Source organism: Syngnathoides biaculeatus, chromosome 8, assembly GCF_019802595.1.
Source record: "Syngnathoides biaculeatus isolate LvHL_M chromosome 8, ASM1980259v1, whole genome shotgun sequence".
Lineage (NCBI taxonomy): Eukaryota > Metazoa > Chordata > Actinopteri > Syngnathiformes > Syngnathidae > Syngnathoides > Syngnathoides biaculeatus.
In genome coordinates, this window is record NC_084647.1 from 27926038 (window position 1) to 27949378 (window position 23341).

General features: G+C 53.1%; 1 long non-coding RNA gene across 5 annotated transcripts in view; it reads right to left on the reverse strand.

Annotated features, from left to right (window-relative positions):
• The window catches only part of LOC133505247 (uncharacterized), a 38915-nt gene extending 15574 nt beyond the window's left edge, over positions 1-23341 (reverse strand). For all 5 annotated transcript variants that reach the window (XR_009796190.1, XR_009796189.1, XR_009796187.1 and 2 more), the window contains exon 1: positions 23250-23341. This is a non-coding gene — a long non-coding RNA (uncharacterized LOC133505247). The remainder of the gene's footprint in view (positions 1-23249) is intronic.

Consider the following 23341-nt stretch of genomic DNA (forward strand, 5'->3'; position numbering starts at 1 on the left):
CATGAACCAGCCATGGTATGCGGGTCAAGGGCACCCGCAAGTGTGCTTGCAGTGCAACGGTTTTGCTGGATTGATGAAAGGCAACCATGACTTCCACACTTAGGGTGCATGGACATGAACCAGGCATGAAATGCAGGTGAAGGACACCCGCAAGCGTGTTTGCAGTGCAACGATTGTGCTGGATGGATGAACGGCAACCATGACTTTCACACTTAGGGCGACGGGAATGAACAACGCATGTGATGTGGGTGAAGGACACCCGCAAGCGGGCTTCTCGCGCACTTGTTGTGCTGGCTGGATGAATGACAACCATAAATTCCACACGTGGGGTGCGCGGGCATGAACCAGGCATGGTATGCGGCTGAAGGACACCCGAAAGTGGGATTGCAGCGCAATGGTTATCATGGATGGATGAAAGGCCACAATGACTTCCACACTGGCTGTGCTGGCTGGATGAATGACAACCATGATTTCTAAACTTAGGGTGCACTGGCATGAACCAGGCATGGTATTCGGGTGATGGACACCCGCAAGCGGGCTTCCAGCGCACTGGTTGTACTGGATGGATGAATGACAACCATGACTTCCAAACTTAGCGTGCGCGGGCATGAACAAGGCATGGTATGCGATGGGAAGACGCACCCAAGAGGGCTCCCAGCGCACTGGTTGTGCTGGATGGATGAAAGGCAACCATGACTTCCACAATTAGGGTGCATGGACATGAACCAGGCATGGTATGCGGGTCAAGGGCACCCGCAAGTGTGCTTGCAGTGCAACGGTTTTGCTGGATTGATGAAAGGCAACCATGACTTCCATACTTAGGGTGCGCGGTCATGAACCAGGCATGTTATGCGGCTGAAGGACACCCGCATGCGGGATTGCAGCGCAATGGTTGTCATGGATGGATGAAAGGCCACAATGACTTCCACACTGGCTGTGCTGGCTGGATGAATAACAACCATGACTTCCACACTTGGGGTGCGCGGGCATGAACCAGGCATGGTATGCGGCTGAAGGACACCTGAAAGCGGGTTTGCACCGCAATGGTTATAATAGGTGGATGAAAGGCCACCGTGAGTTCCACACTGGCTGTGCTGGCTGGATGAATAACAACCATGATTTCCACACTTGGGGTGAGCGGGCATGAACCAGGCATGGAATGCAGCTGAAGGACACCTGAAAGCGGGTTTGCAGCGCACTGGTTGTGCTGGCTGGGTGAAAGGCAACCATGACTTCCACACTTCGGGTGCATGGACATGAACCAGGCATGGTATGCGGCTGAAGCACACACAAAAGCGGGCTTGCACCGCAATGGTTATAATAGGTGGATGAAAGGCCACCGTGAGTTCCACACTGGCTGTGCTGGCTGGATGAATAACAACCATGATTTCCACACTTGGGGTGCGCGGGCATGAACCAGGCATGGTATGCAGCTGAAGGACACCTGAAAGCGGGCTTGCAGCGCACTGGTTGTGCTGGCTGGGTGAAAGGCAACCATGACTTCCACACTTCGGGTGCATGGACATGAACCAGGCATGGTATGCAGGTGAAGGACACACGCAAGCGTGCTTGCAGTGCAACGGTTGTGCTTGATGGATGAAAGGGAACCATGACTTTCACACTAAGGGCGACGGGAATGAACAACGCATGTGATGTGGGTGAAGGACACCCGCAAGCGGGCTTCTAGCGCACTTGTGCTGGCTGGATGAATGACAACCATGACTTCCACACTTGGGTTACGCGGGCATGAACCAGGCATGGTATGCGGCTGAAGGACACCCGAAAGCGGGCTTGCAGCGCAATGGTTGTCATGGATGGATGAAAGGCCACAATGACTTCCACACTGGCTGTGCTGGCTGGATGAATGACAACCATGGCTTCCACACTTGGGGTGCGCAGGCATGAACCAGGCATGGTATGCGGCTGAAGGACACCCGAAAGCGGGATTGCAGCGCAATGGTTGTCATGGATGGATGAAAGGCCACCGTGAGTTCCACACTCTCTGTGCTGGCTGGATGAATGACAACCATGATTTCTACACTTAAAGTGCACGGGCATGAACCAGGCATGGTATTCGGGTGATGGACACCCACAAGCGGGCTTCCAGCGTACTGGTTGGAATGGATGGATGAATGACAACCATGACTTCCAAACTTAGCGTGCGCGGGCATGAACCAGGAAGGGTATGCGATGGGAAGACGCACCCAAGAGGGCTTCCAGCGCACTGGTTGTGCTAGATGAATGAAAGGCAACCATGACTTCCACACTTAGGGAGCACGGACATGAACCAGGCATGGTATGCGGGTCAAGGACACCCGCAAGTGTGCTTGCAGTGCAACGGTTTTGCTGGATTGATGAAAGGCAACCATGACTTTCACACTTAGGGCGACGGGAATGAACATCGCATGTTATGCGGAAGAAGGACACCCGCAAGCGGGCTTCTCGCGCACTTGTTGTGCTGGCTGGATGAATGACAACCATAAATTCCACACGTGGGGTGCGCGGGCATGAACCAGGCATGGTATGCGGCTGAAGGACACACGAAAGCGGGCTTGCAGCGCAATGGTTGTAATAGGTGAATGAAAGGCCACCATGAGTTCCACACTGGCTGTGCTGGCTGGATGAATGACAACCATGATTTCTAAACTTAGGGTGCACTGGCATGAACCAGGCATGGTATTCGGGTGATGGACACCCGCAAGCGGGCTTCCAGCGCACTTGTTGTGCTGGATGGAGGATGAAAGGCAACCATGACTTCCACAATTAGGGTGCATGGACATGAACCAGGCATGGTATGCAGGTGAAGGACACCCGCAAGCGGGCTTGCAGCGCAATGGTTGTGCTGGCTGGATGAATGACAAACGTGACTTCCACACTGGTTGTGCTCGCTAGATGAATCACAACCATGATTTCCACACTTAAGGTGCGCGGGCATGAACCAGGTATGGTATGCGGGTGAAGGACACCCGCAAGCAGGCTTCCAGCGCACTGGTTGTGATGGCTGGATGAATGGCAACCATGACTTCCATACTTAGGGTGCGCGGTCATGAACCAGGTATGGTCTGCACGTTAAGGACACCCCAAGAGGGCTTCCAGCGCAATACTTGGTTGCCTGGATGAATGACAACCGTGACTTCCGCACTGGTTGTGCTGGCTGGATGAATGACAACCATGACTTCCATACTTAGGGTGCGCGGTCATGAACCAGGCATGGTATGCGGCTGAAGGACACCCGCATGCGGGATTGTAGCGAAATGGTTGTGCTAGATCGATGAAAGGCAACCATGACTGACACAATTAGGGTGCACGGACATGAACCAGGCATGGTATGCGGGTGAAGGACACCCACAAGCGGGCTTGCAGCGCAACGGTTGTGCTGATGGATGAAAGGCAACCATGAATTCCACACTGGTTGTGCTGGATGGATGAATGACAACCATGACTTCCAGACTTAGGGTGCACGGACATGAACCAGGCATGGTATGCGGGTGAAGGACACCCACAAGCGGGCTTGCAGCGCAACGGTTGTGCTGAATGGATAAAAGGCAACCATGAATTCCACACTGGTTGGGCCTGCTATATGAATGACAACCATGACTTCCACACTTAAGGTGCATAGGCATGAACCAGGTATGGTATGCGGGTGAAGGACACCTTCAAGCAGGCTTCCAGCGCACTGGTTGTGCTGGCTGGATGAATGACAACCATGACTTCCATACTTAGGGTGCGCGGTCATGAACCAGGCATGTTATGCGGCTGAAGGACACCCGCATGCGGGATTGCAGCGCAATGGTTGTGCTAGATGGATGAAAGGCAACCATGACTTCCACACTTAGGGTGCACGGACATGAACCAGGCATGGTATGCGGGTGAAGGACACCCACAAGCGGGCTTGCAGCGCAACGGTTGTGCTGAGTGGATGAAAGGCAACCATGAATTACACACTGGTTGTGCTGGATGGTTGAAATACAACCATGACTTCCACACTTGGGGTGCGCGGGCATGAACCAGGCATGGTCTGCGGGTGAAGGACACCCGAATAAGCGCTTGCAGCGCAATGGTTGTAATGGATCGATGAAAGGCAACCATGACTTCCACACTTAGGGTGCGCGGGCATGAACCAGGCATGGCATGCGGGTGAAGGACACCCGCAAGCAGGCTTCCAGCGCAAGAGTTGTGCTGGCTGTATGAATGACAACCATGACTTCCAAACTTAGCGTGCGCGGGCATGAACCAGGCATGGTATCCGATGGGAAGACACACCCAAGAGGGCTTCCAGCTTACTGGTTGTGCTGGATGGATAAAAGGCAGCCATGACTTCAACAACAAGGGTGCACGGACATGAACCAGGCATGGTATGCGGTTGAAGGACACCCACAAGCGGGCTTGCAGCGCAACGGTTGTGCTGAATGGATGAAAGGCAACCATGAATTACACACTGGTTGTGCTGGATGGATGAATGACAACCATGACTTCCACACTTAGGGTGCACGGACATGAATCAGGCATGGTATGCATGTGAAGGACACCCGCAAGCACGCTTCCAGCGCAGGAGTTGTGCTGGCTGTATGAATGACAACCATGACTTCCAAACTTAGCGTGCGCGGGCATGAACCAGGCATGGTATCCGATGGGAAGACACACCCAAGAGGGCTTCCAGCTTACTGGTTTTGCTGGATGATAAAAGGCAGCCATGACTTCAACACCAAGGGTGCACGGACATGAACCAGGCATGGTATGCGGGTGAAGGACTCCCGCAAGCGGGCTTGCAGAGCAACGGTTGTGCTGAATGGATGAAAGGCAACCATGAATTACACACCTGGTTGTGCTGGATGGATGAATGACAACCATGACTTCCACACTTAGGGGCACGGGCATGAACCAGGCATGGTATGCGGTGATGGACACCCGCAAGCAGCGTGCAGAGCAATGGTTATAGTGGCTGGATGAAAGACAACCGTGACATACACACTTAGCGATCGTGGGCATGAACTAGGCATGGTAAGCGCGTGAAGGACACCCACAAGCGGGCTTCCAGCGCAATAGTTGGGTTGCCTGGATGAATGACAACCGTGACTTCCGCACTGGTGGTGGTGGCTGAATGAATGACAACCGTGACTTCCGCACTGCTTGTACTGGCTGTATGAAAGGAAACCACAACTTCCAGACTGGTTGTGCTGGCTGGTTGAACAACAACCATGACTTCCACACTTGGGGTGCGCGGGCATGAACCAGTTATGGTATGCCGGTGAAGGACACCCGAATGCGCGCTTGCAGCGCAATGGTTGTAATGGATGGATGAAAGGCCACCATGATTTCCACACTGGCTGTGCTGGCTGGATGAATGACAACCATAAATTCTACACTCAGGGTGCGTGGGCATGAGCCAATCATGGTATGCGGGTGATGGACACCCGCAAGCGGTCGTGCAGAGCTATGGTTGTGGTGGCTGATGAAAGACAACCGTGACCTCCACACTTAGGGATTGCGGGCATGAACCAGGATGGTATGCGGTTGAAGGACACCCCCAAGCGGGCTTCGAGCGGCAGTAGTTGTGTTGCATGGATGAATTACAACCGTGACTTCCTGCATGGTTGTGCTGGCTGGATGAAAGGCAACCATGACTTCCACACTTAGGGTGTGCGGGGCACCCAGGCATGGTATGCAGGGGGAACGCACCCAAGCGGGCTTCCAGCGAACTAGTTGAATGACTACCACGACTTCCACTCTTAGAGCACACGGGCATGAACAACGCATGTTATGCGGAAGAAGGACCCTTGTGTGTGGGCTTTCAGCGCACAGGTTGTGGTGGTTGGATGAATGACAACCTTGACTTCTGCACTGGTTATGCTGAATGGATGAATGACAACCATGACTTCCACACTTTGTGAGCGCGGTATTGAACCAGGCATGGTATCCGTTTGAAGGACTTCCCCAAGCAGGCTTCCAGCGAAATAGTTGTGTTGCCTGGATGAATGAAAACCGTGACTTCCGCACTGGTTATGCTGGCTAGATGAAAGGCAACCATGACTTCCACACTTAGGGTGCGTGGGCATGAAACAGGCATGGTATGCGGGTGAAGGACACCGGCAAGCAGGCTTGCAGCGCAATGGTTGTGCTGGCTGGATGAATGACACCCGTGACTTCCACACTGGTTGTGCTGGCTAGATGAATGACAACCATGATTTCCACACTTAAGGTGCGCGGGCATGAACCAGGTATGGTATGCGGGTGAAGGACATCCGCAAGCAGGCTTCCAGCGCACTGGTTGTGATGGATGGATGAATGACAACCGTGACTTCCGCACTGGTTGTGCTCACTGAATGAATGACAACCGTGACTTCCACACTTAGGGTGCGCGGGCATGAACCAGGCATGGTATGCTAGGGGGGGAACGCACCCAAGCAGGCTTCAAAAAAACTGTTTGTGCTGGCTGTATGAATGACAACCATGACTTCCAAACTTACCCTGCGCAGGCATAAACCAGGCATGGTATCCGATGGGAAGACACACCCAAGAGGGCTACCAGCGCACTTGTTGTACTGGATGGAAGAATGACAACCGTGACTTCCAAACTTAACGTGCGCGGGCATAAACCAGGCATGGTATGCGATGGGAAGACGCACCAAGAGGGCTTCCAGCGCACTGGTTGTGCTGGATGGATGAAAGGCAACCATGACTTCCACACTTGGGGTGCGCGGGCATGAACCAGGCATGGTATGCTTGGGGGGGGAACGCACACAAGCGGGTTTCCAGCGCACTGGTTGTGCTGGCTGGATGAATGACAACCATGACTTTCAAACTTAGCGTGCGTGGGCATGAACCAGGCATGGAATGCAATGGGAAGACAAACCCAAGAGGGCTTTCAGAGAACTGGTTGTGCTAGATGGATGAAAGCCAACCATGACTTCCACACTTAGGCTGCATGGACATGAACCAGGCATGGTATGCAGGTGAAGGACACCCGCAAGCGTGTTTGTAGTGCAACGGTTGTGCTGGCTGGATGAAAGGCAACCATGACTTTCACACTTAGGGCGACGGGAATGAACAACGCATGTGAGGTGGGTGAAGGACACCCGCAAACGGCCTTCTAGCCCACTTGTTGTGCTGGCTGGATGAATGACAACCATGGCTTCCACACTTTGGGTGCGCGGGCATGAACCAGGCATGGTATTAGGCTGAAGGACACCCGAACGCGGGATTGCAGCGCAATGGTTGTCATGGATGGATGAAAGGCCACCGTGAGTTCCACACTGTCTGTGCTGGCTGGATGAATGACAACCATGATTTCTACACTTAAAGTGCACGGGCACCAACCAGGCATGGTATTCGGGTGATGGACACCCACAAGCTGGCTTCCAGCGCACTGGTTGGAATGGATGGATGAATGACAACCATGACTTCCAAACTTAGCGTGCGCGGCCATGAACCAGGAATGGTATGCGATGGGAAGACGCACCCAAGAGGGCTTCCAGCGCACTGGTTGTGCTAGATGAATGAAAGGCAACCATGCCTTCCACACTTAGGGTGCACGGACATGAACCAGGCATGGTATGCGGGTCAAGGACACCCGCAAGTGTGCTTGCAGTGCAACGGTTTTGCTGGATTGATGAAAGGCAACCATGACGTTCACACTTAGGGCGATGGGAATGAACAACGCATGTTATGCGGAAGAAGGACACCCGCAAGCGGGCTTCTCGCGCACTTGTTGTGCTGGCTGGATGAATGACAACCATGACTTCCATACGTGGGGTGCGCGGGCATGAACCAGGCATGGTATGCGGCTGAAGGACACCCTCAAGCGGGCGAAGGACACCCGCAAGCAGGCTTGCAGCGCAATGGTTGTGCTGGATGGATGAAGGGCAACCATGTCTTTCACACTTAGGGTGTGCGGGCATGAACCAGGCATGGTATGCTCGGGGGGGAACGAACCCAAGCGGGCTTCCAGCGCACTGGTTGTGCTGGCTGGATGATGACAACCATGACTTTCAAACTTAGCGTGCGCGGGCTTGAACCAGGCATGGAATGCGATGGGAAGACAAACCCAAGAGGGCTTCCAGAGAACTGGTTGTGCTAGATGAATGAAAGGCAACCATGACTTTCACACTTAGGGCGACGGGAATGGACAACGCATGTTATGCAGAAGAAGGACACCCGCAAGCGGGCTTCTCGCGCACTTGTTGTGCTGGCTGGATGAATGACAACCATGATTTCTAAACTTAGGGTGCACTGGCATGAACCAGGCATGGTATTCGGGTGATGGACACCCGCAAGCGGGCTTCCAGCGCACTGGTTGTACTGGATGGATGAATGACAACCATGACTTCCAAACTTAGCGTGCGCGGGCATGAACAAGGCATGGTATGCGATGGGAAGACGCACCCAAGAGGGCTCCCAGCGCACTGGTTGTGCTGGATGGATGAAAGGCAACCATGACTTCCACACTTCGGGTGCACAGACATGAACCAGGCATGGTATGCGGGTGAAGGACACTGCAAGAGGGCTTGCAGCGCAACGTTTGTGCTGGCTGGATGAAATGCAACCATGACTTCCACACTTAGGGAGCGTGGTATGAACCAGGCATGGTATGCGTGTGAAGGACACCACCAAGCGGGCTTCCAGCGCAATAGTTGTGTTGCCTGGATGAATGACAACCGTGACTTCCGCACTGGTTGTGCTGGCTGAATGAATGATAACCCTGACCTCCGCACTGCTTGTGCTGGCAGGATGAAAGGAAACCATGACTTCCACACTTAGGGTGCGCGGGCATGAACCAGGCATGGTATGCTGCGGGGGGGAACGCACTCAAGTGGGCTTCCAAAGAACTGGTTGTGCTGGCTGGATGAATGAGAACCATGACTTCCAAATTTAGCGTGCGCGGGCATGAACGAGGAATGGCATGTGATGGGAAGACGCACCCAAGAGGGCTTCCAGCTTACTGGTTGTGCTGGATGGATGAAAGGCAACCATGACTTCCACACTTTGGGTGCACGGACATGAACTAGGCATATTATGCGAGTGAAGGACACCCACAGCCGGGCTTGCACCGCAATGGTTGTGGTGGCTTAATGAAAGGCAACCATGACTTGCAAACTTAGGGCGCACGAGCAAGAACAACGCATTTTAAGTGGGTGAGGGACACCCGCAGGCGGGCTAACAGTGCAACGGTTGTGCTGGCTGGATGAATGACAACCATGACTTCCACACTTAGGGCGCACGGCCATGAACAACGCATATTATGCGGTTGAAGGACACCCGCAGGCGGGCTTGCAGCGCAATGGTTGTGCTGGCTGGATGAAAGGCAACCATGACTTCCACAAAGGTTATGCTGGGTGGATGAATGACAACCATGACTTCCACACTTAGTGTACATGTGCAATAATGCGGGTGAAGGACACCCACGAGCGGGCTGTTATGCTGGGGAAGGACACCCACAACCATGACAGTTTCTTTGAGGGGGAAAGGAGCACCCCTAAGGCAGCTTGCGTGGCTCCAGCTTTAGGGGGTTGCAGTTCCGATTTTTTCCACAGGCCAGCGAATTGCTGGTGAAAAGACATTCACAATGCGGGGGAAAGACGCACCTAGGCAGGCTTTCAGCGCGGGCATGAACCAGGCATGGTATGCGGCTGAAGATAACACCCGCAAGCGGGCTTGCAGCGCAATGGTTGTGCTGGCTGGATGAATGACAACCATGACTTCCACACTTAGTGTACATGAGCATGAATGAGAGTAAAGGACACCCACGAGCGGGCGTTTATGCTGGGGAAGGACCCCCACAAGCATGACAGTTCCTCTGAGGGGGAAAGGAGCACCCCTAAGGTGGCTTGCGTTTCTCCAGCGTGCGCTTTAGGGGGGGTGCAATACCGATTTTGTCCACAAGACGGCGACTTGCTTGTGAAATGACATTCACAATGCGGGGGGGGGGGGGGAGAAGCACCTAAATGGGCTTGCAGTGCACTGGTTGTGCTGGCTGGATGAATGACAACCGTGACTTCCACACTTAGTGTACATGAGCATGAATGAGGGTGAAGGACACCCACGAGCGGGCGTTTATGCTAGGGAAGGACCCCCACAAGCATGACAGTTCCTCTGAGGGGGAAAGGAGCACCCGAAGGTGGCTGCGTTTCTCCAGCGTGCGCTTTAGGAGGGTGCAGTACCGATTTTGTCCACAAGACGGCGACTTGCTTGTGAAATGACATTCACAATGCGGGGGGGGGGGGGGAGAAGCACCTAAATGGGCTTGCAGTGCACTGGTTGTGCTGGCTGGATGAATGACAACCGTGACTTCCACACTTAGTGTGCGCAGGCATGAACCAGACACGGAAAGTGGGGGAAAGACGCACCGAAGCGGGCACTGGTTGTGCTGGCTGGATGAAAGGCAACAATGACTTCCACAAAGGTTGTGCTGGCTGGATGAATGACAACCATGACTTCCACACTTAGGGCGCACAGGCATGAACAACGCATATTATGTGGGTTAAGGACACCCGCAGGCGGATTTGCAGCGCAATGGTTGTGCTGGCTGGATGAATGACAACCATGACTTCCACATTTAGGGCGCACGGGCATGAACAACGCATATTATGTGGGTGATGGACACCCGCAGGCGGGCTTGCCGTGCAACGTTTGTGCTGGCTGGATGAAAGGCAACAATGACTTCCACAAAGGTTGTGCTGGCTGGATGAATGACAACCATGACTTCCACACTTCGGGCGCACGGCCATGAACAACGCATATTATGCGGTTGAAGGACACCCGCAGGCGGGCTTGCAGCGCAATGGTTGTGCTGGCCGGATGAAAGGCAACCATGACTTCCACACTTCGGGCGCACTGGCATGAACAACGGATTATTGCGGGTGAAGAACACCCGCAAGCGGGCTTGCAGTGCACTGGTTGTGCTGGCTGGATGAAAGGCAACAATGACTTCCACAAAGGTTGTGCTGGGTGGATGAATGACAACCATGACTTCCACACTTAGTGTACATGTGCATTAATGCGGGTGAAGGACACCCACGAGCGGGCTGTTATGCTGGGGAAGGACACCCACAACCATGACAGTTCCTTTGAGGGGGAAAGGAGCACCCCTAAGGCAGCTTGCGTGGCTCCAGCTTTAGGTGGTTGCAGTACCGATTTTTTTCCACAAGCCAGCGAATTGCTGGTGAAAAGACATTCACAATGTGGGGGAAAGACGCATCTAGGCAGGCTTGCAGCGCGGGCATGTACCAGGCATGGTATGCGGCTGAAGATAACACCCACAAGCGGGCTTGCAGCGCAATGGTTGTGCTGGCTGGATGAATGACAACCATGACTTCCACACTTAGTGTACATGAGCATGAATGAGGGTGAAGTACACCCACGAGCGGACGTTTATGCTAGGGAAGGACCCCCACAAGCATGACAGTTCCTCTGAGGGGGAAAGGAGAACCCCGAAGGTGGCTTGCGTTTCTCCAGCGTGCGCTTTAGGGGGGTGCAGTACCGATTTTGTCCACAAGACGGCGACTTGCTTGTGAAATGACATTCACAATGTGGGGGGGGGGGGGGAAGAAGCACCTAAGTGGGCTTGCAGTGCACTGGTTGTGCTGGCTGGATGAATGACAACCGTGACTTCCACACTTAGTGTGCGCAGGCATGAACCAGACACGGGAAGTGGGGGAAAGACGCACCAAAGCGGGCACTGGTTGTGGTGGCTGGATGAAAGGCAACAATGACTTCCACAAACGTTGTGCTGGCTGGATGAATGACAACCATGTCTTCCACACTTATGGCGCACAGGCATGAACAACGCATATTATGTGGGTGAAGGACACCCGCAGGCGGATTTGCAGTGCAATGGTTGTGCTGGCTGGATGAAAGGCAACCATGACTTTTACAAAGATTGTAATGGCTGGATGAATGACAACCATGACTTCCACACTTCGGGCGCACGGGCATGAACAACGCATTATTGCGGGTGAAAGACACCCGCAAGCGGGCTTGCAGTGCAACGGTTGTGCTGGCTGGATGAATGACAACCATGACTTCCACACTTAGGGCGCACGGGCATGAACAACGCATTTTATGCAATGAAGGACACCCGCAGGCGGGCTTGCCGTGCAACGGTTGTGCTGGCTGGATGAATGACAACCATGACTTCCACACTTAGGGCACACGGCCATGAACAACGCATTTTATGCTGGTGAAGGACACCCGCAGGCGGGCTTTTAGTGCAACGGTTGTGCTGGCTGTATAAATTTCAACCATGACTTTCAAACTTAGGGTGCACGGGCATAAACAACACATATTTTGCAGGTGAAGGACACCTGCAAGCGCGCTTGCAGCGCAATGGCTGTGCTGGGTGGATGAAAGGCAACCATGACTTTTACAAAGATTGTTCTGGCAGGATGAATGACAACCATGACTTCCACACTTAGGGCGCAAGGGCATGGTATATAGGTGAATGACACCCGCAAGCATTCTTGCAGCGCAACGGTTGTGCTGCATGGATGAAAGAACACCATGACTACCACACTGACTGTGCTGGCTGGATGAATGACAACCATGACTTCCACACATAGTGTGCGCGGGCATGAACCAGGAATGGTATCCGAGTGAAGGACACCTGCATGGGGGCTTCCAGCCCAATGGTAGCGCGGGCTGGGTGAATGAAATATGAAACTTCCGCACTGTTTACGCTGGATGGATGAATGACAACCATGACTTCCACACTTAGGGCGCACGGGTATGTACAACCCAGTTTGTGCAGGTGAAGGACACCCGCAAGCGGGCTTGCAGCGCGCTAGTTGTGCTGGCTGGATGAATGACAGCCGTGACATTCGCACTGGTTGTGGTGGATTGATGAATGACAACCATGACTTCCACACTTAGGGCGCACGGGCATGAACAACATATGTTATGCGGGTGAAGGACACCCGCAAGCGGGCTTGCAGTGCAACGGTTGTGCTGGCTGGATAAATGACAACCATTACTTCCACACTTACTGTAGATGAGCATGAATGCGAGTGAAGTACACCCATGAGCGGGCTATTATGCTGGGGAAGGACACCCACAAGCATGACAGTTCCTCTGAGGGAGAAAGGAGCACCCTGAAGGCGGCTTGCGTTGCTCCAGCGGGCGCTTTAGGGGGCTGCAGTACCGATTTTGTCCACAAGAAGGCGACTTGCTGGTGAAATAACATTCACAATGCGGGGGGAAGACGCACCTAAGCGGGCTTGCAGTGCACTGGTTGTGCTGGCTGGATGATAGGCAACAATGAATTCCACAAAGGTTTTGCTGGCTGGATGAATGACAACCATGACTTCCACACTTAGGGCGCACGGGCATGAACAATGCATATTACGCGGGTGAAGGACACCCGCAGTCGGGCTTGCAGCGCAATGGTTGTGCTGGCTGGATGAAAGGCAACCATGACTTCCACACTGTGGGCGCGCGGGCATGAACAATGCATTATTGCGGGTGAAGGACACCTGCAAGCGGGCTTGCAGCGCAATGGTTGTGCTGACTGGATGAAAGGCAACCATGACTTCCACACTTAGGGCGCACGGGCATGAACAACGCATATTATGCGGGTGAAGGGCACCCGCAGGCGGGCTTGCAGCGCAATGGTTGTGCTGGCTGGATGAAAGGCAACCATGACTTTTACAAAGATTGTACTGGCTGGATGAATGACAATTATGACTTCCACACTTAGGGCGCACGGCCATGAACAACGCATATTATGCGTGTAAAGGACACCCGCAGGCAGGCTTGGAGCACAATGATTGTGCTGGCTGGATGAAAGGCAACCATGACTTCCACACTGAGGGCGCACGGGCATGAACAACGCATGTTACGGGGGTGAAGGACACCCGGAAGTGGGCTTGCAGTGCAACAGTTGTGCTGGCTGGATGAATGACAACCATGACTTCAACACTTAGGGCGCACGGACATAAACGACACATATTATGCGGGTGAAGGACACCTGCAGGCGGATTTGCAGCGCAATGGTTGTGCTGGCTGGATGAAAGGCAACCATGACTTCCACACTTAAGGCGCACGGGCATGAACAACGCATTATTGCGGGATAAAGGACACCCGCAAGCCGGCTTGCAGTGCAATGGTTGTGCTGGCTGGATGAAAGGCAACCATGACTTTTACAAAGATTGTAATGGCTGGATGAAAGGCAACCATGACTTTTACAAAGATTGTACTGGCTGGATGAATGACAATTATGACTTCCACACTTAGGGCGCACGGCCATGAACAACGCATATTATGCGTGTAAAGGACACCCGCAGGCAGGCTTGGAGCGCAATGATTGTGCTGGCTGGATGAAAGGCAACCATGACTTCCACACTGAGGGCGCACGGGCATGAACAACGCATGTTACGGGGGTGAAGGACACCCGGAAGTGGGCTTGCAGTGCAACAGTTGTGCTGGCTGGATGAATGACAACCATGACTTCAACACTTAGGGCGCACGGACATAAACGACACATATTATGCGGGTGAAGGACACCTGCAGGCGGATTTGCAGCGCAATGGTTGTGCTGGCTGGATGAAAGGCAACCATGACTTCCACACTTAAGGCGCACGGGCATGAACAACGCATTATTGCGGGATAAAGGACACCCGCAAGCCGGCTTGCAGTGCAATGGTTGTGCTGGCTGGATGAAAGGCAACCATGACTTTTACAAAGATTGTAATGGCTGGATGAAAGGCAACCATGACTTTTACAAAGATTGTACTGGCTGGATGAATGACAATTATGACTTCCACACTTAGGGCGCACGGCCATGAACAACGCATATTATGCGTGTAAAGGACACCCGCAGGCAGGCTTGGAGCGCAATGATTGTGCTGGCTGGATGAAAGGCAACCATGACTTCCACACTGAGGGCGCACGGGCATGAACAACGCATGTTACGGGGGTGAAGGACACCTGGAAGTGGGCTTGCAGTGCAACAGTTGTGCTGGCTGGATGAATGACAACCATGACTTCAACACTTAGGGCGCACGGACATAAACGACACATATTATGCGGGTGAAGGACAACTGCAGGCGGATTTGCAGCGCAATGGTTGTGCTGGCTGGATGAAAGGCAACCATGACTTCCACACTTAAGGCGCACGGCATGAACAACGCATTATTGCGGGATAAAGGACACCCGCAAGCCGGCTTGCAGTGCAATGGTTGTGCTGGCTGGATGAAAGGCAACCATGACTTTTACAAAGATTGTAATGGCTGGATGAATGACAACCATGACTTCCACACTTCGGGCGCACGGGCATGAACAACGCATTATTGCGGGATAAAGGACACCCGCAAGCCGGCTTGCAGTGCAATGGTTGTGCTGGCTGGATGAAAGGCAACCATGACTTTTACAAAGATTGTAATGGCTGGATGAAAGGCAACCATGACTTTTACAAAGATTGTACTGGCTGGATGAATGACAATTATGACTTCCACACTTAGGGCGCACGGCCATGAACAACGCATATTATGCGTGTAAAGGACACCCGCAGGCAGGCTTGGAGCGCAATGATTGTGCTGGCTGGATGAAAGGCAACCATGACTTCCACACTGAGGGCGCACGGGCATGAACAACGCATGTTACGGGGGTGAAGGACACCCGGAAGTGGGCTTGCAGTGCAACAGTTGTGCTGGCTGGATGAATGACAACCATGACTTCAACACTTAGGGCGCACGGACATAAACGACACATATTATGCGGGTGAAGGACACCTGCAGGCGGATTTGCAGCGCAATGGTTGTGCTGGCTGGATGAAAGGCAACCATGACTTCCACACTTAAGGCGCACGGGCATGAACAACGCATTATTGCGGGATAAAGGACACCCGCAAGCCGGCTTGCAGTGCAATGGTTGTGCTGGCTGGATGAAAGGCAACCATGACTTTTACAAAGATTGTAATGGCTGGATGAAAGGCAACCATGACTTTTACAAAGATTGTACTGGCTGGATGAATGACAATTATGACTTCCACACTTAGGGCGCACGGCCATGAACAACGCATATTATGCGTGTAAAGGACACCCGCAGGCAGGCTTGGAGCGCAATGATTGTGCTGGCTGGATGAAAGGCAACCATGACTTCCACACTGAGGGCGCACGGGCATGAACAACGCATGTTACGGGGGTGAAGGACACCTGGAAGTGGGCTTGCAGTGCAACAGTTGTGCTGGCTGGATGAATGACAACCATGACTTCAACACTTAGGGCGCACGGACATAAACGACACATATTATGCGGGTGAAGGACACCTGCAGGCGATTTGCAGCGCAATGGTTGTGCTGGCTGGATGAAAGGCAACCATGACTTCCACACTTAAGGCGCACGGGCATGAACAACGCATTATTGCGGGATAAAGGACACCCGCAAGCCGGCTTGCAGTGCAATGGTTGTGCTGGCTGGATGAAAGGCAACCATGACTTTTACAAAGATTGTAATGGCTGGATGAATGACAACCATGACTTCCACACTTCGGGCGCACGGGCATGAACAACGCATTATTGCGGGTGAAAGACACCCGCAAGCGGGCTTGAAGTGCAACGGTTGTGCTGGCTGGATGAATGACAACCATGACTTCCACACTTAGGGCGCACGGGCATGAACAACGCATTTTATGCAATGAAGGACACCCGCAGGCGGGCTTGCCGTGCAACGGTTGTGCTGGCTGGATGAATGACAACCATGACTTCCACACTTAGGGCACACGGCCATGAACAACGCATTTTATGCGGGTGAAGGACACCCGCAGGCGGGCTTTTAGTGCAACGGTTGTGCTGGCTGGATAAATGTCAACCATGACTTTCAAACTTAGGGTGCACGGGCATAAACAACACATATTATGCAGGTGAAGGACACCTGCAAGCGCGCTTGCAGCGCAATGGCTGTGCTGGGTGGATGAAAGGCAACCATGACTTTTACAAAGATTGTTCTGGCAGGATGAATGACAACCATGACTTCCACACTTAGGGCGCAAGGGCATGGTATATAGGTGAATGACACCCGCAAGCATTCTTGCAGCGCAACGGTTGTGCTGCATGGATGAAAGAACACCATGACTACCACACTGACTGTGCTGGCTGGATGAATGACAACCATGACTTCCACACATAGTGTGCGCGGGCATGAACCAGGAATGGTATCCGGGTGAAGGACACCTGCATGGGGGCTTCCAGCCCAATGGTAGCGCGGGCTGGGTGAATGAAATATGAAACTTCCGCACTGTTTACGCTGGATGGATGAATGACAACATGACTTCCACCTTAGGGCGCACGGGTATGTACAACCCAGTTTGTGCAGGTGAAGGACACCCGCAAGCGGGCTTGCAGCGCGCTAGTTGTGCTGGCTGGATGAATGACAGCCGTGACATTCGCACTGGTTTGGTGGATGGATGAATGACAACCATGACTTCCACACTTAGGGCGCACGGGCATGAACAATGCATATTACGCGGGTGAAGGACACCCGCAGTCGGGCTTGCAGCGCAATGGTTGTGCTGGCTGGATGAAAGGCAACCATGAGTTCCACACTGTGGGCGCGCGGGCATGAACAATGCATTATTGCGGGTGAAGGACACCTGCAAGCGGGCTTGCAGCGCAATGGTTGTGCTGACTGGATGAAAGGCAACCATGACTTCCACACTTAGGGCGCACGGGCATGAACAACGCATATTATGCGGGTGAAGGGCACCCGCAGGCGGGCTTGCAGCGCAATGGTTGTGCTGGCTGGATGAAAGGCAACCATGACTTTTACAAAGATTGTACTGGCTGGATGAATGACAATTATGACTTCCACACTTAGGGCGCACGGCCATGAACAACGCATATTATGCGTGTAAAGGACACCCGCAGGCAGGCTTGGAGCACAATGATTGTGCTGGCTGGATGAAAGGCAACCATGACTTCCACACTGAGGGCGCACGGGCATGAACAACGCATGTTACGGGGGTGAAGGACACCCGAAGTGGGCTTGCAGTGCAACAGTTGTGCTGGCTGGATGAATGACAACCATGACTTCAACACTTAGGGCGCACGGACATAAACGACACATATTATGCGGGTGAAGGACACCTGCAGCGGATTTGCAGCGCAATGGTTGTGCTGGCTGGATGAAAGGCAACCATGACTTCCACACTTAAGGCGCACACGGCATGAACAACGCATTATTGCGGGATAAAGGACACCCGCAAGCCGGCTTGCAGTGCAATGGTGTGCTGGCTGGATGAAAGGCAACCATGACTTTTACAAAGATTGTAATGGCTGGATGAAAGGCAACCATGACTTTTACAAAGATTGTACTGGCTGGATGAATGACAATTATGACTTCCACACTTAGGGCGCACGGCCATGAACAACGCATATTATGCGTGTAAAGGACACCCGCAGGCAGGCTTGGAGCGCAATGATTGTGCTGGCTGGATGAAAGGCAACCATGACTTCCACACTGAGGGCGCACGGGCATGATGACAACGCATGTTACGGGGGTGAAGGACACCCGGAAGTGGGCTTGCAGTGCAACAGTTGTGCTGGCTGGATGAATGACACCATGACTTCAACACTTAGGGCGCACGGACATAAACGACACATATTATGCGGGTGAAGGACACCTGCAGGCGGATTTGCAGCGCAATGGTTGTGCTGGCTGGATGAAAGGCAACCATGACTTCCACACTTAAGGCGCACGGGCATGAACAACGCATTATTGCGGGATAAAGGACACCCGCAAGCCGGCTTGCAGTGCAATGGTTGTGCTGGCTGGATGAAAGGCAACCATGACTTTTACAAAGATTGTAATGGCTGGATGAAAGGCAACCATGACTTTTACAAAGATTGTACTGGCTGGATGAATGACAATTATGACTTCCACACTTAGGGCGGCCGGCCATGAACAACGCATATTATGCGTGTAAAGGACACCCGCAGGCAGGCTTGGAGCGCAATGATTGTGCTGGCTGGATGAAAGGCAACCATGACTTCCACACTGAGGGCGCACGGGCATGAACAACGCATGTTACGGGGGTGAAGGACACCTGGAAGTGGGCTTGCAGTGCAACAGTTGTGCTGGCTGGATGAATGACAACCATGACTTCAACACTTAGGGCGCACGGACATAAACGACACATATTATGCGGGTGAAGGACACCTGCAGGCGGATTTGCAGCGCAATGGTTGTGCTGGCTGGATGAAAGGCAACCATGACTTCCACACTTAAGGCGCACGGGCATGAACAACGCATTATTGCGGGATAAAGGACACCCGCAAGCCGGCTTGCAGTGCAATGGTTGTGCTGGCTGGATGAAAGGCAACCATGACTTTTACAAAGATTGTAATGGCTGGATGAATGACAACCATGACTTCCACACTTCGGGCGCACGGGCATGAACAACGCATTATTGCGGGTGAAAGACACCCGCAAGCGGGCTTGAAGTGCAACGGTTGTGCTGGCTGGATGAATGACAACCATGACTTCCACACTTAGGGCGCACGGGCATGAACAACGCATTTTATGCAATGAAGGACACCCGCAGGCGGGCTTGCCGTGCAACGGTTGTGCTGGCTGGATGAATGACAACCATGACTTCCACACTTAGGGCACACGGCCATGAACAACGCATTTTATGCGGGTGAAGGACACCCGCAGGCGGGCTTTTAGTGCAACGGTTGTGCTGGCTGGATAAATGTCAACCATGACTTTCAAACTTAGGGTGCACGGGCATAAACAACACATATTATGCAGGTGAAGGACACCTGCAAGCGCGCTTGCAGCGCAATGGCTGTGCTGGGTGGATGAAAGGCAACCATGACTTTTACAAAATTGTTCTGGCAGGATGAATGACAACCATGACTTCCACACTTAGGGCGCAAGGGCATGGTATATAGGTGAATGACACCCGCAAGCATTCTTGCAGCGCAACGGTTGTGCTGCATGGATGAAAGAACACCATGACTACCACACTGACTGTGCTGGCTGGATGAATGACAACCATGACTTCCACACATAGTGTGCGCGGGCATGAACCAGGAATGGTATCCGGGTGAAGGACACCTGCATGGGGGCTTCCAGCCCAATGGTAGCGCGGGCTGGGTGAATGAAATATGAAACTTCCGCACTGTTTACGCTGGATGGATGAATGACAACCATGACTTCCACACTTAGGGCGCACGGGTATGTACAACCCAGTTTGTGCAGGTGAAGGACACCCGCAAGCGGGCTTGCAGCGCGCTAGTTGTGCTGGCTGGATGAATGACAGCCGTGACATTCGCACTGGTTGTGGTGGATGGATGAATGACAACCATGACTTCCACACTTAGGGCGCACGGGCATGAACAACATATGTTATGCGGGTGAAGGACACCCGCAAGCGGGCTTGCAGTGCAACGGTTGTGCTGGCTGGATAATGACAACCATTACTTCCACACTTACTGTAGATGAGCATGAATGCGGGTGAAGTACACCTGAGCGGGCTATTATGCTGGGGAAGGACACCCACAAGCATGACAGTTCCTCTGAGGGAGAAAGGAGCACCCCGAAGGCGGCTTGCGTTGCTCCAGCGGGCGCTTTAGGGGGCTGCAGTACCGATTTTGTCCACAAGAAGGCGACTTGCTGGTGAAATAACATTCACAATGCGGGGGGAAGACGCACCTAAGCGGGCTTGCAGTGCACTGGTTGTGCTGGCTGGATGATAGGCAACAATGAATTCCACAAAGGTTTTGCTGGCTGGATGAATGACAACCATGACTTCCACACTTTGGGCGCACGGGCATGAACAACGCATATTACGCGGGTGAAGGACACCCGCAGTCGGGCTTGCAGCGCAATGGTTGTGCTGGCTGGATGAAAGGCAACCATGACTTCCACACTAAGGGCGCGCGGGCATGAACAACGCATTATTGCGGGTGAAGGACACCTGCAAGCGGGCTTGCAGCGCAATGGTTGTGCTGACTGGATGAAAGGCAACCATGACTTCCACACTTGGGCCGCACGGGCATGAACAACGCATATTATGCGGGTGAAGGGCACCCGCAGGCGGGCTTGCAGTGCAATGGTTGTGCTGGCTGGATGAAAGGCAACCATGACTTTTACAAAGATTGTACTGGCTGGATGAATGACAATTATGACTTCCACACTTAGGGCGCACGGCCATGAACAACGCATTTTATGCGTGTAAAGGACACCCGCAGGCAGGCTTGGAGCGCAATGATTGTGCTGGCTGGATGAAAGGCAACCATGACTTCCACACTGAGGGCGCACGGGCATGAACAACGCATGTTACGGGGGTGAAGGACACCTGGAAGTGGGCTTGCAGTGCAACAGTTGTGCTGGCTGGATGAATGACAACCATGACTTCAACACTTAGGGCCCACGGACATAAACGACACATATTATGCGGGTGAAGGACACCTGCAAGTGGGCTTGCAGGGCAATGGTTGTGCTGGCTGGAATAAAGGCAACCATGACTTCCACAGTTAGGGCGCAAGGGCATAAACAACGCATTATTGCGGATGAAGGACACCCGCAAGCGGGCTTGCAGTGCAACGGTTGTGCTGGCTGGATGAATGACAACCATGACTTCCACACTTAGGGCACACGGGCATAAACAACGCATATTATGCGGGTGAAGCACACCCGTAGGCGGTCTTGCAGCGCAATGGTTGTGCTGGCTGGAAGAAAGGCAACCATGACTTCCACACTGAGGGCGCGCGGGTATGAACAACGCATTTTATGCAGGTGAAAGACACCCGCAAGCGGGCTTGCAGCACAATGGTTGTGCTGGCTGGATGAATGAAAACCGTGACTTCTGCACTGGTTGTGCTGGATGAATGAATGACAACCATGACTTCCACACTTAGGGAGCACGGGCATGAACAACGCATGTTATGCGGGTAAAGGACACCCGCAAGTGGGCTTGCAGTGCAGCGGTTGTGCTGGCTGGATGAATGACAACCATGACTTCCACACTTAGTGTACATGAGCATGAATGCGGGTGAAGGACACCCACAAGAGTGCTGTTATGCTGGGGATGGACACCCACAAGCATGACAATTCCTCTGAGGGGGAAAGGAGCACACCTAAGGCGGCTTGCGTTGCTCCAGCGGGCGCTTTAGTGGGGTGCAGTACCAATTTTGTTCACAAGACGGCGACTTGCTGGTGAAATGACATTCACAATGCGGGGGGGAAGACGCACCTAAGCGGGCTTGCAGTGCACTGGTTGTGCTGGCTGGATGAATGACAACTGTGACCTCCGCACTGGTTGTGCTGGATGAATGAATGACAACCATGACTTCCACACTTAGGGCGCACGGGCATGAACAACGCATGTTATGCGGGTGAAGGACACCCGCAAGCGGGCTTGCCGTGCAACGGTTGTGGTGGATGGATGAAAGGTAACCATGACTTTCACACTTGGAGTGACGGGAATGAACAACGCATGTTATGCGGGTAAAGGACACCCAAAAGCGGGCTTGCAGTGCACTGGTTGTGCTGGCTGGATGAATGACAACCATGACTTCCACACTTAGTGTACATGAGCATAAATGCGGGTGAAGGCCACCCACAAGGATGCCGTTATGCTGGGGATGGACACCCACAAGCATGACAGTTCCTCTGAGGGGGAAAGGAGCACACCAAAGGCGGCTTGCGTTGCTCCAGCGGGCGCTTTAGTGGGGTGCAGTACAATGCGGGGGCGAAGACGTAAGACATAGAAGACGTGACATTTCGCTTCCCCCCTCCTCCCGTGCGCGCGGACATCGACCCCCCTGCGCCATGCCATTGCCCCCCCAGAAGCCTCGTGTAGGCCTGCGGAGCCTCCTGTACCGGGCGTCCGCCCAGTCCTCGTCATCCTCCCAATACCGCCCCATCTTCCCGTTTTCCTCGTGTTCGGCAAGCGGCGGAATGTCTTTTTATAATTTTTATAAAGGCACCTGTTGTGCCTATTATACAAAGTCTATTCTGTACAGTCGGGGTGTCCTAATAAAGTGTCCAAGAACGTTTCTTGTCTTCATGAACAACCATCGTTTTATATTCACACTTGTTTCCAAAATATACAAACTTTACATCAGGTTTCTAACAGTGAAATCAGTCTGTGTATGATAGCCAACGCGTTCTATGTGTGCTATACATCGATGTTTAGGCTATATGCTTAGCCTCTATCAATACGGAAGCACACTGCTAACTTTCTAAACGTCGATATTGCTAATCATGTTAAACACAAATCAGGGCAGGTGGCCGGATTCTGGTCCACCGACTTACATGCACCCGGTGGCTGCTCCTAACGCGGAGTTCCTTTTTGTATCCGAGGCCCAAAAACCCTTTGCAGCAGAGAAGTACCTCCTCGCAGGCGC